The sequence below is a fragment of the Oncorhynchus keta genome, unplaced genomic scaffold, assembly GCF_023373465.1.
Source record: "Oncorhynchus keta strain PuntledgeMale-10-30-2019 unplaced genomic scaffold, Oket_V2 Un_contig_13850_pilon_pilon, whole genome shotgun sequence".
Lineage (NCBI taxonomy): Eukaryota > Metazoa > Chordata > Actinopteri > Salmoniformes > Salmonidae > Oncorhynchus > Oncorhynchus keta.
The window spans coordinates 19757-36919 of record NW_026278400.1 but is presented as its reverse complement, the minus strand read 5'-3'; the positions used below and the strand labels follow the sequence as shown (position 1 = coordinate 36919).

The 17163-nt window shown below is 46.7% G+C and overlaps 1 pseudogene; it reads right to left on the bottom strand.

Annotated features, from left to right (window-relative positions):
• LOC118379434 (ankyrin-2-like) overlaps nucleotides 1-17163 on the bottom strand; it is an 82387-nt pseudogene that overhangs the window by 46133 nt on the left and 19091 nt on the right.

Below are 17163 nucleotides of genomic sequence, written 5' to 3'. Positions count from 1 at the left end.
GGAAACAAACATCATTATGTTGGGAAACAGCCCTGATGTTGGGAAACAGCCCTGATGTTGGAACACAGCCCTGATGTTGGAAACAAACATCATTATATTGGAAAACAGCCCTGATGTTGGAAAACAGCCCTGATGTTGGAAAACAGCCCTGATGTTGGAAACAAACACCATTATGTTGGAAAACAGCCCTGATGTTGGGAAACAGCCCTGATGTTGGGACACAGCCCTGATGTTGGAAACAAACATCATTATGTTGGAAAACAGCTCTGATGTTGGAAAACAGCCCTGATGTTGAAAAACAGCCCTGATGTTGGAACACAGCACTGATGTTGGAAACAAAAATCATTATATTGGAAAACAGCCCTGATGTTGGAAACTAACATCATTATGTTGGGAAACAGCCCTGATGTTGGGAAACAGCCCTGATGTTGGAAACAAACATCATTATGTTGGAAAACAGCCCTGATGTTGGAAAACAGCCCTGATGTTGGAAACAAAAATCATTATGTTGGAAAACAGCCCTGATGTTGGAAACAAACATCATGTTGGAAAAGAGCCCTGATGTTGGAAAACAACCCTGATGTTGGAAAACAGCCCTGATGTTGGAAACAAACATCATTATGTTGGAAAACAGCCCTGATGTTGGAAAACAGCCCTGATGTTGGAAACAAACATCATTATATTGGAAAACAGCCCTGATTTGGAAACAAACATCATTATGTTGGAAAACAGCCCTGATGTTGGGAAACAGCCCTGATGTTGGAAACAAATATCCTTATGTTGGAAAACAGCCCTGATGTTGGAAACTAACATCGTTATGTTGGAAAACAGCCCTGATGTTGGGGAACAGCACTGATGTTGGGGAACAGCACTGATGTTGGAAACAAACATCATTATGTTGGAAAACAGCCCTGATGTTGGAAAACAGCCCTGATGTTGGGGAACAGCACTGATGTTGGGGAACAGCACTGATGTTGGGGAACAGCACTGATGTTGGAAACAAACATCATTATGTTGGAAAACAGCCCTGATGTTGGAAAACAGCCCTGATGTTGGAAAACAGCCCTGATGTTGGGGAACAGCACTGATGTTGGGGAACAGCACTGATGTTGGAAACAAACATCATTATGTTGGGAAACAGCCTGATGTTGGGAAACAGCCCTGATGTTGGAACACAGCCCTGATGTTGGAAACAAACATCATTATATTGGAAAACAGCCCTGATGTTGGAAAACAGCCCTGATGTTGGAAAACAGCCCTGATGTTGGAAACAAACACCATTATGTTGGAAAACAGCCCTGATGTTGGGAAACAGCCCTGATGTTGGGACACAGCCCTGATGTTGGAAACAAACATCATTATGTTGGAAAACAGCTCTGATGTTGGAAAACAGCCCTGATGTTGAAAAAACAGCCCTGATGTTGGAACACAGCACTGATGTTGGAAACAAAAATCATTATATTGGAAAACAGCCCTGATGTTGGAAACTAACATCATTATGTTGGGAAACAGCCCTGATGTTGGGAAACAGCCCTGATGTTGGAAACAAACATCATTATGTTGGAAAACAGCCCTGATGTTGGAAAACAGCCCTGATGTTGGAAACAAAAAATCATTATGTTGGAAAACAGCCCTGATGTTGGAAACAAACATCATTATGTTGGAAAACAGCCCTGATGTTGGAAAACAGCCCTGATGTTGGAAACAAAAAAATTATGTTGGAACACAGCCCTGATGTTGGAAACAAACATCATTATGTTGGAAAACAGCCCTGATGTTGGAAAACAGCCCTGATGTTGGAAACAAAATCATTATATTGGAAAACAGCCCTGATTTGGAAACAAACATCATTATGTTGGAAAACAGCCCTGATGTTGGAAAACAGCCCTGATGTTGGGAAACAGCCCTGATGTTGGAAACAAATATCCTTATGTTGGAAAACAGCCCTGATGTTGGAAACTAACATCATTATGTTGGAAAACAGCCCTGATGTTGGAAACTAACATCATTATGTTGGAAAACAGCCCTGATGTTGGAAAACAGCCCTGATGTTGGAAACAAACATCATTATGTTGGAAAACAGCCCTGATGTTGGAAAACAGCCCTGATGTTGGAAACAAAAATCATTATATTGGAAAACAGCCCTGATGTTGGGAAACAGCCCTGATGTTGGAAAACAGCCCTGATGTTGGAAACTAACATCATTATGTTGGAAACCAGCCATGATGTTGGAAAACAGCCCTGATGTTGGAAACTAACATCATTATGTTGGAAAACAGTTACCATAATACCCATGGCCTGTCCATAACCAACCCCTAGTCCCAACCGCCCAGAACCAACCCCTAGTCCCAACCGCCCAGAACCAAGCCCTAGTCCCAACCGCCCAGAACCAAGCCCTAGTCCCAACCGCCCAGAACCAACCCCTAGTCCCAACCGCCCAGAACCAACCCCTAGTCCCAACCGCCCAGAACCAACCCCTAGTCCCAACCGCCCAGAACCAACCCCTAGTCCCAACCGCCCAGAACCAACCCCTAGTCCCTACTGTCCAGAGTCTAGACACTGAGAGGGACTGATGACAGTGACTGACTGACTGAGCTACCATAATACCCATGGCCTGTCCAGAACCAACCCTTAGTCCCTACTGTCCAGAAAAACCTTCCTAGCCCCTACTGTCCAGAACCAACCCCTAGTCCCTACTGTCCAGAAAAACACCTAGCCCCTACTGTCCAGAACCAACCCCTAGTCCCTACTGTCCAGAACCAACCCCTAGTCCCTACTGTCCTGAACCAACCCCTGGTCCCTACTGTCCAGAACCAACCCCTAGTCCCTACTGTCCAGAACCAACCCCTAGTCCCTACTGTCCAGAACCAACCCCTAGTCCCTACTGTCCAGAACCAACCCCTAGTCCCTACTGTCCAGAACCAACCCCTAGTCCCTACTGTCCAGAACCAACCCCTAGTCCCTACTGTCCAGAACCAACCCCTAGTCCCTACTGTCCAGAACCAACCCCTAGTCCCTACTGTCCAGAACCAACCCCTAGTCCCTACTGTCCTGAACCAACCCCTGGTCCCTACTGTCCAGAACCAACCCCTAGTCCCTACTGTCCAGAACCAACCCCTAGTCCCTACTGTCCAGAACCAACCCCTAGTCCCTACTGTCCTGAACCAACCCCTAGTCCCTACTGTCCAGAACCAACCCCTAGTCCCTACTGTCCAGAACCAACCCCTAGTCCCTACTGTCCAGAACCAACCCCTAGTCCCTACTGTCCAGAACCAACCCCTAGTCCCTACTGTCCAGAACCAACCCCTAGTCCCTACTGTCCAGAACCAACCCCTAGTCCCTACTGTCCAGAACCAACCCCTAGTCCCTACTGTCCTGAACCAACCCCTGGTCCCTACTGTCCAGAACCAACCCCTAGTCCCTACTGTCCAGAACCAACCCCTAGTCCCTACTGTCCAGAACCAACCCCTAGTCCCTACTGCCCAGAACCAACCCCTAGTCCCTACTGTCCTGAACCAACCCCTGGTCCCTACTGTCCAGAACCAACCCCTAGTCCCTACTGTCCAGAACCAACCCCTAGTCCCTACTGTCCAGAACCAACCCCTAGTCCCTACTGTCCAGAACCAACCCTAGTCCCTACTGCCCAGAACCAACCCCTAGTCCCTACTGTCCTGAACCAACCCCTGGTCCCTACTGTCCAGAACCAACCCCTAGTCCCTACTGTCCAGAACCAACCCCTGGTCCCTACTGTCCAGAACCAACCCCAAGTCCCTACTGTCCTGAACCAACCCCTGGTCCCTACTGTCCTGAACCAACCCCTAGTCCCTACTGTCCAGAACCAACCCCAAGTCCCTACTGTCCAGAACCAACCCCAAGTCCCTACTGTCCTGAACCAACCCTAGTCCCTACTGTCCAGAACCAACCCCTAGTCCCTACTGTCCAGAACCAACCCCTAGTCCCTACTGTCCAGAACCAACCCCTAGTCCCTACTGTCCAGAACCAACCCCTAGTCCCTACTGTCCAGAACCAACCCCTAGTCCCTACTGTCCAGAACCAACCCCTAGTCCCTACTGTCCAGAACCAACCCCTAGTCCCTACTGTCCTGAACCAACCCCTGGTCCCTACTGTCCAGAACCAACCCCTAGTCCCTACTGTCCAGAACCAACCCCTAGTCCCTACTGTCCAGAACCAACCCCTAGTCCCTACTGTCCTGAACCAACCCCTAGTCCCTACTGTCCAGAACCAACCCCTAGTCCCTACTGTCCAGAACCAACCCCTAGTCCCTACTGTCCAGAACCAACCCCTAGTCCCTACTGTCCAGAACCAACCCCTAGTCCCTACTGTCCAGAACCAACCCCTAGTCCCTACTGTCCAGAACCAACCCCTAGTCCCTACTGTCCAGAACCAACCCCTAGTCCCTACTGTCCTGAACCAACCCCTGGTCCCTACTGTCCAGAACCAACCCCTAGTCCCTACTGTCCAGAACCAACCCCTAGTCCCTACTGTCCAGAACCAACCCCTAGTCCCTACTGCCCAGAACCAACCCCTAGTCCCTACTGTCCTGAACCAACCCCTGGTCCCTACTGTCCAGAACCAACCCCTAGTCCCTACTGTCCAGAACCAACCCTAGTCCCTACTGTCCAGAACCAACCCCAAGTCCCTACTGTCCTGAACCAACCCCTGGTCCCTACTGTCCAGAACCAACCCCAAGTCCCTACTGTCCAGAACCAACCCCTAGTCCCTACTGTCCAGAACCAACCCCTAGTCCCTACTGTCCAGAACCAACCCCTAGTCCTTACTGTCCAGAACCAACCCCTAGTCCCTACTGTCCAGAACCAACCCCTAGTCCCTACTGTCCAGAACCAACCCCTAGTCCCTACTGTCCAGAACGAACCCCAAGTCCCTACTGTCCAGAACCAACCCCTAGTCCCTACTGTCCAGAACCAACCCCTAGTCCCTACTGTCCAGAACCAACCCCTAGTCCCTACTGTCCAGAACCAACCCCTAGTCCCTACTGTCCAGAACCAACCCTAGTCCCTACTGTCCAGAACGAACCCCAAGTCCCTACTGTCCAGAACCAACCCCTAGTCCCTACTGTCCAGAACCAACCCCTAGTCCCTACTGTCCAGAACCAACCCCTAGTCCCTACTGTCCAGAACCAACTCCAAGTCCCTACTGTCCAGAACCAACTCCAAGTCCCTACTGTCCAGAACCAACCCCTAGTCCCTACTGTCCAGAACCAACCCCTAGTCCCTACTGTCCAGAACCAACCCCTAGTCCCTACTGTCCAGAACCAACCCCTAGTCCCTACTGTCCAGAACCAACCCCTAGTCCCTACTGCCCAGAACCAACCCCTAGTCCCTACTGTCCAGAACCAACCCCTAGTCCCTACTGTCCAGAACCAACCCCTAGTCCCTACTGTCCAGAACCAACCCCTAGTCCCTACTGTCCAGAACCAACCCCTAGTCCCTACTGTCCAGAACCAACCCCTAGTCCCTACTGCCCAGAGTCTAGACAATTGTGGAGATCTGAGTGTGATTGATGGGTGGTGACATGGTGCGAGATCCACCTTACCCTCTTGGTGGAATTTTGGTTCTATTGCTTACACCTGTCCAATCCTCTCAGATCTCCACACGTGTCTAGAGATAGGGGCTAGGGTTTTCTTCTGGACAGGACCACACAACCCTCCAGGTGTGGGGTGGACCTATAACACGACTTGAGCCATTGGTTGGATATTTCATTCCCATTGCTATACACACAGAACCGGATTTGCACAGGTGTAAGCTGGACACACCCACAGCACCCTGATCAGACAGGTCTGGGTAGCTGGAGACCTGCTATAAACAGTGTATATATTTAAATGTGTATTTCAAATCAAAAACAAACAAACCAGTCATTTTCAAGATCCAGGTCTTAATGTAATGTAATGTAACTGGTCCAGAGTCTCCTCTATCTCTGTAATGTAATGTAACTGGTCCAGAGTCTCCTCTATCTCTGTAATGTAGCTGGTCCAGAGTCTCCTCTATCTCTGTAATGTAATGTAACTGGTCCAGAGTCTCCTCTATCTGTGTAATGTAACTGGTCCAGAGTCTCCTATCTCTGTAATGTAATGTAACTGGTCCAGAGTCTTCTCTATCTCTGTAATGTAATGTAACTGGTCCAGAGTCTCCTCTATCTCTGTAATGTAATGTAACTGGTCCAGAGTCTCCTCTATCTCTGTAATGTAACTGGTCCAGAGTCTCCTCTATCTCTGTAATGTAACTGGTCCAGAGTCTCCTCTATCTCTGTAATGTAATGTAACTGGTCCAGAGTCTCCTCTATCTCTGTAATGTAATGTAACTGGTCCAGAGTCTCCTCTATCTCTGTAATGTAGTCTAACTGGTCCAGAGTCTCCTCTATCTCTGTAATGTAATGTAACTGGTCCAGAGTCTCCTCTATCTCTGTAATGTAATGTAACTGGTCCAGAGTCTCCTCTATCTCTGTAATGTAATGTAACTGGTCCAGTACCTTCACTCTGGTCCAGAGTCTCCTCTATCTCTGTAATGTAATGTAACAGGTCCAGTACCTTCACTCTGGTCCAGAGTCTTCTCTATCTCTGTAATGTAATGTAACTGGTCCAGTACCTTCACTCTGGTCCAGAGTCTCCTCTATCTCTGTAATGTAACTGGTCCAGAGTCTCCTCTATCTCTGTAATGTAACTGGTCCAGAGTCTCCTCTATCTCTGTAATGTAACTGGTCCAGAGTCTCCTCTATCTCTGTAATGTAATGTAACTGGTCCAGAGTCTCCTCTATCTCTGTAATGTAATGTAACTGGTCCAGAGTCTCCTCTATCTCTGTAATGTAATGTAACTGGTCCAGAGTCTCCTCTATCTCTGTAATGTAACTGGTCCAGAGTCTCCTCTATCTCTGTAATGTAACTGGTCCAGAGTCTCCTCTATCTCTGTAATGTAATGTAACTGGTCCAGAGTCTCCTCTATCTCTGTAATGTAATGTAACTGGTCCAGAGTCTCCTCTATCTCTGTAATGTAGCTGGTCCAGAGTCTCCTCTATCTCTGTAATGTAATGTAACTGGTCCAGAGTCTCCTCTATCTCTGTAATGTAACTGGTCCAGAGTCTCCTCTATCTCTGTAATGTAATGTAACTGGTCCAGAGTCTCCTCTATCTCTGTAATGTAATGTAACTGGTCCAGTACCTTCACTCTGGTCCAGAGTCTTCTATCTCTGTAATGTAATGTAACTGGTCCAGTACCTTCACTCTGGTCCAGAGTCTTCTCTATCTCTGTAATGTAATGTAACTGGTCCAGTACCTTCACTCTGGTCCAGAGTCTTCTCTATCTCTGTAATGTAATGTAACTGGTCCAGTACCTTCACTCTGGTCCAGAGTCTTCTCTATCTCTGCGTAGGTCCTGGACGTCTGCTCCTGTGTTGACTTGTTCATCTGGGTCTCTATCAGGTGGACGATGTCCATCCGGTTGATCTTGGTCAGCCTCTTTATCAGGCTCTCCTCTGCTGGACAAAAGATAACACTTATTAGTAGAGTAACAATCATAATAATAATAATAATAATAATAATAATAATAATAATAATAATAATAATAATAATAATAATAATACTAATAATAATAATAATAATAATAGTATTGATGATAATAATAATAGTAATAATAATAATAATAATAATAGTAATAATAATAATAATAGTAATAATAATAATAGTAATAATAATCATAATCATAATAATAATAACAATCATAATAATAATAATAATAATAATAACAATCATAATACTAATAATAATCATAATAATTATAATAATAATAATAATAATAATAATAATAATACCAATAATAATCATAATAATAATAATAGTAATAATAATAATAATAATAATAATAATAATAATAATAATAATAATAATAATAATAATAAAAAATCATCCTTACTTATTTCACTTCTATTTCACTTTTCATTAAACAAAATAATCTCTAAACCAACAACAACAACAAAAATATACAACAAAAAAGACAATCAATTTAAGAAGACATATTTATCATAAATAAATAACATAAATATCATAAATAAATAACATTTCTACAACAAAAAAAAAAAACATTTTTTTGCTTTGTCATTATGGGTTATCGTGTTTAGATTGATGACAAAACAACTAACATTTTAAATCCATTTTAGAATAAGGCTGTAACATATATTTATCATTCATATATAGATGGATGGATGGCCAAAAATGGCACCCTATTCCCTACATAGTGCACTACTTTTGTCCAGAGATGGATGGTTTCCGTGGTTGAGTCCAGCTGAGTGCCAAAATGGCACCCTATTCTATAGTGCTCTACTTTTGTCCAATGGATGGTTTCCGTGGTTGAGTCCACTGGTGCCAAAATGGCACCCTATTCTCATAGTGCACTACTTTTGTCCAGAGATGGATGGTTTCCGTGGTTGAGTCCACAGCTGAGTGCCAAAATGGCACCCTATTCCCCTATAGTAACTTTTGTCCAGAGATGGATGGTTTCCGTGGTTGAGTCCACAGCTGAGTGCCAAAAATGGCACCCTATTCCCTAATAGTAACTACTGGTCCAGAGATGGATGGTTCTGGTGAATCCACAGCTGAGTGCCAAAATGGCACCCTATTCCCTACATAGTGCTACTGTCCAGAGATGGATGGTTTCCGTGGTTGAGTCCACAGCTGAGTGCCAAAAATGGCACCCTATTCCTACATAGTGCTCTACTTTTGTCCAGAGATGGATGGTTTCCGTGGTTGAGTCCACAGCTGAGTGCCAAAATGGCACCCTATTCCCTACATAGTGCACTACTTTTGTCCAGAGATGGATGGTTTCTAGTCCACAGCTGAGTGCCAAAATGGCACCCTATTCCCTACATAGTGCTCTACTTTTGTCCAGAGATGGATGGTTTCCTGGTTGAGTCCACAGCTGAGTGCCAAAATGGCACTCTATTCCCTCATAGTAACTTTTGTCCAGAGATGGATGGTTTCCGTGGTTGAGTCCACAGCTGAGTGCCAAAAATGGCACCCTATTCCCTACATAGTGCACTAACTGGTCCAGAGATGGATGGTTTCCGTGGTTGATCCACTGAGTGCCAAAATGGCACCCTATTCCCTATAGTGCAACTTTTGTCCAGAGATGGATGGTTTCCGTGGTTGAGTCCACAGCTGAGTGCCAAAATGGCACCCTATTCTAATAGTGCACTACTTTTGTCCAGAGATGGATGGTTTCCGTGGTTGAGTCCACAGCTGAGTGCCAAAATGGCACCCTATTCCCTACATAGTGCACTATTTTGTCCAGAGATGGATGGTTTCCGTGGTTGAGTCCACAGCTGAGTGCCAAAATGGCACCCTATTCCTACATAGTGCACTACTTTGTCCAGAGATGGATGGTTTCCGTAGTCCATAGCTGAGTGCCAAAATGGCACCCTATTCCCTATAGTGCACTACTTTTGTCCAGAGATGGATGGTTTCCGTGGTTGAGTCCACAGCTGAGTGCCAAAATGGCACCCTATTCCCTATAGTGCACTACTTTTGTCCAGAGATGGATGGTTTCCGTGGTTGAGTCCACAGCTGAGTGCCAAAATGGCACCCTATTCCCCATAGTGCACTACTTTTGTCCAGAGATGGATGGTTTCCGTGGTTGAGTCCACAGCTGAGTGCCAAAATGGCACCCTATTACATAGTACTACTTTTGTCCAGAGATGGATGGTTTCCGTGGTAGTCCAAGCTGATGCCAAAATGGCAATTCCCTAATAGTAACTTTTGTCCAGAGATGGATGGTTTCCGTGGTTGAGTAATGAGTGCCAAAATGGCACCCTATTCCCTAATAGTGCTCTATTTTGTCCAGAGATGGATGGTTTCCGTGGTAGTCCACAGCTGAGTAAAATGGCAATAATAGTGCATATTTTGTCCAGAGATGGATGGTTTCCGTGGTTGAGTCCACAGCTGAGTGCCAAAATGGCACCCTATTCCCTAATAGTGCTCTACTTTTGTCCAGAGATGGATGGTTTCCGTGGTTGAGTCCATAGCTGAGTGCCAAAATGGCACCCTATTCCCTACATAGTGCTCTACTTTTGTCCAGAGATGGATGGTAATGGTTGAGTAAGCTGAGTGCCAAAATGGCACCCTATTCCCTAATAGTGCACTAATTTTGTCCAGAGATGGATGGTTTCCGTGGTTGAGTCCACAGCTGAGTGCCAAAATGGCACCCTATTCCCTAATAGTGCACTACTTTTGTCCAGAGATGGATGGTTTCCGTGGTTGAGTCCACAGCTGAGTGCCAAAATGGCACCCTATTCCCTAATAGTGCTCTCTAATTTGTCCAGAGATGGATGGTTTCCGTGGTTGAGTCCATAGCTGAGTGCCAAAATGGCACCCTATTCCCTACATAGTGCTCTATTTTGTCCAGAGATGGATGGTTTCCGTGGTTGAGTCCACAGCTGAGTGCCAAAATGGCACCCTAATAGTGCACTACTTTTGTCCAGAGATGGATGGTTTCCTTGGTTGAGTCCGTGGTTGAGTCCACAGCTGAGTGCCAAAATGGCACCCTATTCCCCTAAGTGCAATACTTTTGTCCAGAGATGGATGGTTTCCGTGGTTGAGTCCACAGCTGAGTGCCAAAATGGCACCCTATTCCCTAATAGTGCACTACTTTTGTCCAGAGATGGATGGTTTCCGTGGTTGAGTCCACAGCTGAGTGCCAAAATGGCACCCTATTCCCTACATAGTGCACTACTTTTTGTCCAGAGATGGATGGTTTCCGTGGTTGAGTCCACAGCTGAGTGCCAAAATGGCACCCTATTCCCTACATAGTGCACTACTTTTGTCCAGAGATGGATGGTTTCCGTGGTTGAGTCCACAGCTGAGTGCCAAAATGGCACCCTATTCCCTAATAGTGCTCTACTTTTGTCCAGAGATGGATGGTTTCCGTGGTTGAGTCCACAGCTGAGTGCCAAAATGGCACCCTATTCCCCTAATAGTGCAATACTTTTGTCCAGAGATGGATGGTTTCCTTGGTTGAGTCCGTAATCCACAGCTGAGTGCCAAAATGGCACCCTATTCCCTAATAGTGCACTACTTTTGTCCAGAGATGGATGGTTTCCGTGGTTGAGTCCAAGCTGAGTGCCAAAATGGCACCCTATTCCCTACATAGTGCACTACTTTTGTCCAGAGATGGATGGTTTCCGTGGTTGAGTCCAAGCTGAGTGCCAAAATGGCACCCTATTCCCTAATAGTGCTCTACTTTTGTCCAGAGATGGATGGTTTCCGTGGTTGAGTCCAAGCTGAGTGCCAAAATGGCACCCTATTCCCCTAATAGTGCATAATTTTGTCCAGATGGATGGTTTCCGTGGTTGAGTCCAAGCTGAGTGCCAAAATGGCACCCTATAATAGTGCAACTAGAGATGGATGGTTTCCGTGGTTGAGTCCAAGCTGAGTGCCAAAATGGCACCCTATTCCCTAATAGTGCACTACTTTTGTCCAGAGATGGATGGTTTCCTTGGTTGAGTCCGTGGTTGAGTCCAAGCTAAGTGCCAAAATGGCACCCTATTCCCTACATAGTGCAATAATTTTTGTCCAGAGATGGATGGTTTCCGTGGTTGAGTCCACAGCTGAGTGCCAAAATGGCACCCTATTCCCTAATAGTGCACTACTTTTGTCCAGAGATGGATGGTTTCCGTGGTTGAGTCCACAGCTGAGTGCCAAAATGGCACCCTATTCCCTACATAGTGCTCTACTTTTGTCCAGAGATGGATGGTTTCAGTCCACAGCTGAGTGCCAAAATGGCACTATTCCCTACATAGTGCACTACTTTTGTCCAGAGATGGATGGTTTCCGTGGTTGAGTCCACAGCTGAAAAATGGCACCCTAAACCCTACATAGTGCACTACTTTTGTCCAGAGATGGATGGTTTCCGTGGTTGAGTCCACAGCTGAGTGCCAAAATGGCACCCTATTCCCTACATAGTGCACTACTTTTGTCCAGAGATGGATGGTTTCCGTGGTTGAGTCACAGCTGAGTGCCAAAATGGCACCCTATTCCCTAATAGTGCACTACTTTTGTCCAGAGATGGATGGTTTCCGTGGTTGAGTCCACAGCTGAGTGCCAAAATGGCACCCTATTCCCTACATAGTGCACTACTTTTGTCCAGAATGGATGGTTTCCGTGGTTGAGTCCACAGCTGAGTGCCAAAATGGCACCCTATTCCCTTAGTTGCTTTGTCCAGAGATGGATGGTTTCCGTGGTTGAGTCCACAGCTGAGTGCCAAAAATGGCACCCTATTCCCTACATAGTGCACTACTTTTGTCCAGAGATGGATGGTTTCCGTGGTTGAGTCCACAGCTGAGTGCCAAAATGGCACCCTATTCCCTACATAGTGCACTACTTTTGTCCAGAGATGGATGGTTTCCGTGGTTGAGTCCACAGCTGAGTGCCAAAATGGCACCCTATTCCCTACATAGTGCACTACTTTTGTCCAGAGATGGATGGTTTCCGTGGTTGAGTCCACAGCTGAGTGCCAAAATGGCACCCTATTCCCTACATAGTGCACTACTTTTGTCCAGAGATGGATGGTTTCCGTGGTTGAGTCCACAGCTGAGTGCCAAAATGGCACCCTATTCCCTACATAGTGCTCTACTTTACGACATACCGGTGGCGTGTTTTCCCTCTCTCTCAGCCCAGCGCTGCAGCAGGGCGTGGCTCTGCTCCTGTAGAGAGTTAGGGTTCTCCGTCCTCACTTCCTGGATCTCATCCTCGTTGAACTCCAGCTCCCTCGCCAGCTCTGAGACACACGGGGGGACGACGACACTGAGGTGACGTCCTAAACCGTACCCTTATTACAGTACTCTTATTCCCTACGTAGTGGGTACCCTTATTCGCTACATAGTGGGTACCCTTATTACAGTACCCTTATTCCCTACATAGTGGTTACCCTTATTACAGTACCCTTATTCCTACATAGTGGGTACCCTTATTACAGTACCCTTATTACAGTACCCTTATTACAGTACCCTTATTACAGTACCCTTATTCCCTACATAGTGGGTACCCTTATTAGAGTACCCTTATAACCTACATAGTGGGTACCCTTATTACAGTACCCTTATTCCCTACATAGTGGGTACCCTTATTACAGTACCCTTATTACAGTACCCTTATTCCCTACATAGTGGGTACCCTTATTACAGTACCCTTATTACAGTACTCTTGTTCCTACATAGTGGGTACCCTTATTACAGTACCCTTATTCCCTACATAGTGGGTACCCTTATTACAGTACCCTTATTACAGTACCCTTATTCCTACATAGTGGGTACCCTTATTACAGTACACTTATTACAGTACCCTTGTTCCCTACATAGTGGGTACCCTTATTACAGTACCCTTATTCCCTACATTGTGGGTACCCTTATTACAGTACCCTTATTACAGTACCCTTATTCCCTACATAGTGGGTACCCTTATTACAGTACCCTTATAACCTACATAGTGGATACCCTTATTACAGTACCCTTATTCCCTACATAGTGGGTACCCTTATTACAGTACCCTTATTCCCTACATTGTGGGTACCCTTATTACAGTACCCTTATTACAGTACCCTTATTCCCTACATAGTGGGTACCCTTATTACAGTACCCTTATAACCTACATAGTGGATACCCTTATTACAGTACCCTTATTCCTACATAGTGGGTACCCTTATTACAGTACCCTTATTCCCTACATAGTGGGTACCCTTATTACAGTACCCTTATTCCCTACATAGTGGACAACATTTGACCAGTATTCCAACAGCTTTTCACTCCTATTTCATACATACCTTCTACACCAGGTAAACACCACCTGGATAACGTACCTGTCCAGCTGAACCCCAGCAGGTCTGCAACGATAGCCAACGTCTCCTCTTTCCTGTCTGCATCGTCGTGCCAATCCACTACGAACACCACCACGGACAGAGGTTACACCACAGGTCATAACAGCTCAACAGCAGCGCAGTAACAACGCTAAGACTACGTCCCAAATGGCATCATATTCCCTTTACATTGCACTACTTTAGACCACAGGGCCCATAGGGAATAGGGTTCACTACGTTAGACCACAGGGCCCATAGGGAACAGGGTGCACTACTTTAGACCACAGGGCCCATAGGGAATAGGGTGTACTACTTTAGACCACAGGGCCCATAGGGAATAGGGTGCACTACTTTAGACCACAGGGCCCATAGGGAATAGGGTGCACTACTTTAGACCACAGGGCCCATAGGGAATAGGGTGCCATTTTGGGCCGCAGGCCATAACTCCTCTGAAAATATAACAGTTTAAAACTCTCCAGATATCATGTTGATCATGGGATTTTTTCTAGGTTCTTGGAAGGTACAGATACATTTTAGTAATGTAATGTAACCGGCCTCTATGTTATAGGCTGTGGAGGTCATGGTGCTGATGATGGGTGAAGTATGAAGCAGGGCTGATGTTCTGATCCATACTGTTGATGACGATACCTGCTCTACTCGGACCACCACGGCAGTGTATTTGTAGTCGATTAGTACTTAAACGGATGGAAAGACTGTGGCATTCCAAACTCAATGTGGTCATTATTAGTATAAGGAGTTTCAGTAATATAGTAGTCTTAGATGTCCTGAAGTTAATCATGAGTTTTCTCCTAACACATCTAGGTAAGTCAATCTTGAGATTTAATGTACACATACATAGACAATAGACTTCTAGACAATCGTCAATAGACACAGACATTTATATGGAAAAGAAACAACACAAGACAACACAGCACAGGACAAGACAACACAGAACAGGACAAGACAACACAGAACAGGAGAGACAACACAGAACAGACAAGACAACACAGCACGGCACGAAATGACAAAACAAGACACACAACAGAAAAGTGACAGATGCTTGGTCTTGACTAAGACAAAGACAGGTCTTCCAAGGAGCAGAGAAAGAGAGGAAAGGAAGTGCCAGATTTTTGGTACCTTGCTTCCGCTCCGTTGTCCGATCATCCCAGATTCGCTGCATCTGAGTTTCTACTGAGTCTTCCCAGATGGGTCTCGACTCAAACACCTCCCCCGTCACCGAGGAAGCTCGAACCCGTGCCTGAGTCGACAACGCCCTCGTGTCCGGGGCAGATCTGCGAGGCGTTGGTCTGTCATACTTGAAGATAACAGAATCTGGACTGTTGTGATCACCGCTGCTGCTGATGTCGTCGACATCCAGAGAGGATCGGAGGGAAAGCTCTCGTACGTCAGAGCCCTGGTCTCTGTCGGGCTGGGAAGAGGAGGAGGAGGAGGAGGAGGAGTGGGCTGTGGGTTTGTGTTTGCCCATGACAGGGAGTCTGGAGGTGAGAGGTTTGGATTTAGTTGCAGGATGGCTGCTGTCTTTGTCAGTTAAGATTTTCTTCCCGGCTCCAAAATCCTCCTCGGACCTCGTCCTCCGGTCCTGAACAAGAGATTCCTCCACTGTTGATTTCTGCTCAAGGCCGAGGTCTGATTTCATTGAACCGGCTTTAATGGGTATCTTTGATTTGAAACTGCTTTCATCCTTAGCCACAGTGTCTGCTGTAGTGTAGGACCCTCCCAGGACACTACAGGGTGCAACTGAGGTGTCAGACCCTTCCAGGACACTAGAGGTGTCAGACCCTGCCAGGATACTAGGGGGTGCCATTGAGATGTCAGACCCTTGCAGGACACTAGAGGGTGCAACTGAGATGTCAGACCCTGCCAGGACACTAGGGGGTGCCATTGAGATGTCAGACCCTTGCAGGACACTAGAGGGTGCAACTGAGATGTCAGACACTTCCAGGACACTAGAGGTGTCAGACCCTGCCAGGACACTAGGGGGTGCCATTGAGATGTCAGACCCTTCCAGGACAAAAGAGGTGTCAGACCCTGCCAGGACACTAGTGGGTGCCACTGAGGTGTTAGACCCTGACGAGGTGTCATACCCTTGCAGGACACTAGGGGTGCCACTGAGGTGTCATACCCTGCCGAGGTGTCATACCCTTGCAGGACACTAGGGGATGCCACTGAGTCATAATAGCCAGTGGGCATCTCAATGACAGAACCCTGCTCCTCTTCTCCTTCATCCTCAAGAGATGAGTCGGATGACTGGCGGACCTGTTCAGAGTACACAGAGCGGGTGACAAGAGCAGTGGTGGTGAACATCTGGAGTTCAGCTATAGTCGGGTCTGGAGAATCTACCTCTAAGAAGCTTCCCATCTTCGCTTCTAGCAGGGGAATGTTTCGCTTTTGGCTCCATTTTGATGGAGGTACTGGGTTTGGCCACTGGTTTCCCCCTCTGATCAGCCTCGGGTAATGGTATAGTCTGGAAGGAGGAGTCAGAATCATCTTTGGTTTGGTCCCCCTTCTGGATGTGTAGATCACCAATGGCAATAGTCTGTTCTGTTCTGAGAAGATCGGGGCTAGCGCAATCTCCAGTGTCCTCGAACAGAACCTGGTCAACTGGGTGTTCTCCTATGTGAAAGAAGGCATAGCCCTCGCCCTCCTCTTCAACGCTTCTCCTTGTCATGTCGATAGCGCCCCCTCTGGTCATCTCAAAGAACTTCCCTTCCTGGAACTGGAAGGGATTGGGGGTGCCCCCCTCGGTTGGTGTGCGACCCGGTGTGGTGTCAGGGGTACGGCGGTCTTCCACGAGAGCCATCATCCTTCGTTCCTCCGCCTCCACACGTGCTGCGAAGGCTTCGTCGTCATTGTCATCCTCGTTGTCGTCTGACATGGCACTCCATGGGACCAGCTCTCCTTGAGCAGGCATGTCTTCGGGATGCATTTCCAACACGGCTGCCTTACCATCTGCATCCTTCACCTCCTTGAAGCTTTCATCGTCGGTGCACGACACCTCTGGTTTGACTGACTGACTTTCACCAGACTGACTGACACTCAACTGTGACTGATCCATCTCCACCTCGTGTGCTTGCATAGCTGATATTACATGTATCTTCTCTTTCTGCTCAGTACGTTCACTGATATTTTCACTGATGTTCTCTGTGGTATATTGTTCTCTTTCAGTGCTTAGTGAACGATATTCGAGGTGCTCAGAGACCAGTTTTCCTGATGGTGGATGTCCTGAGGCACTGTATGGTAGGTGAGCTTCATAGTGAACTGAACTATCCAAC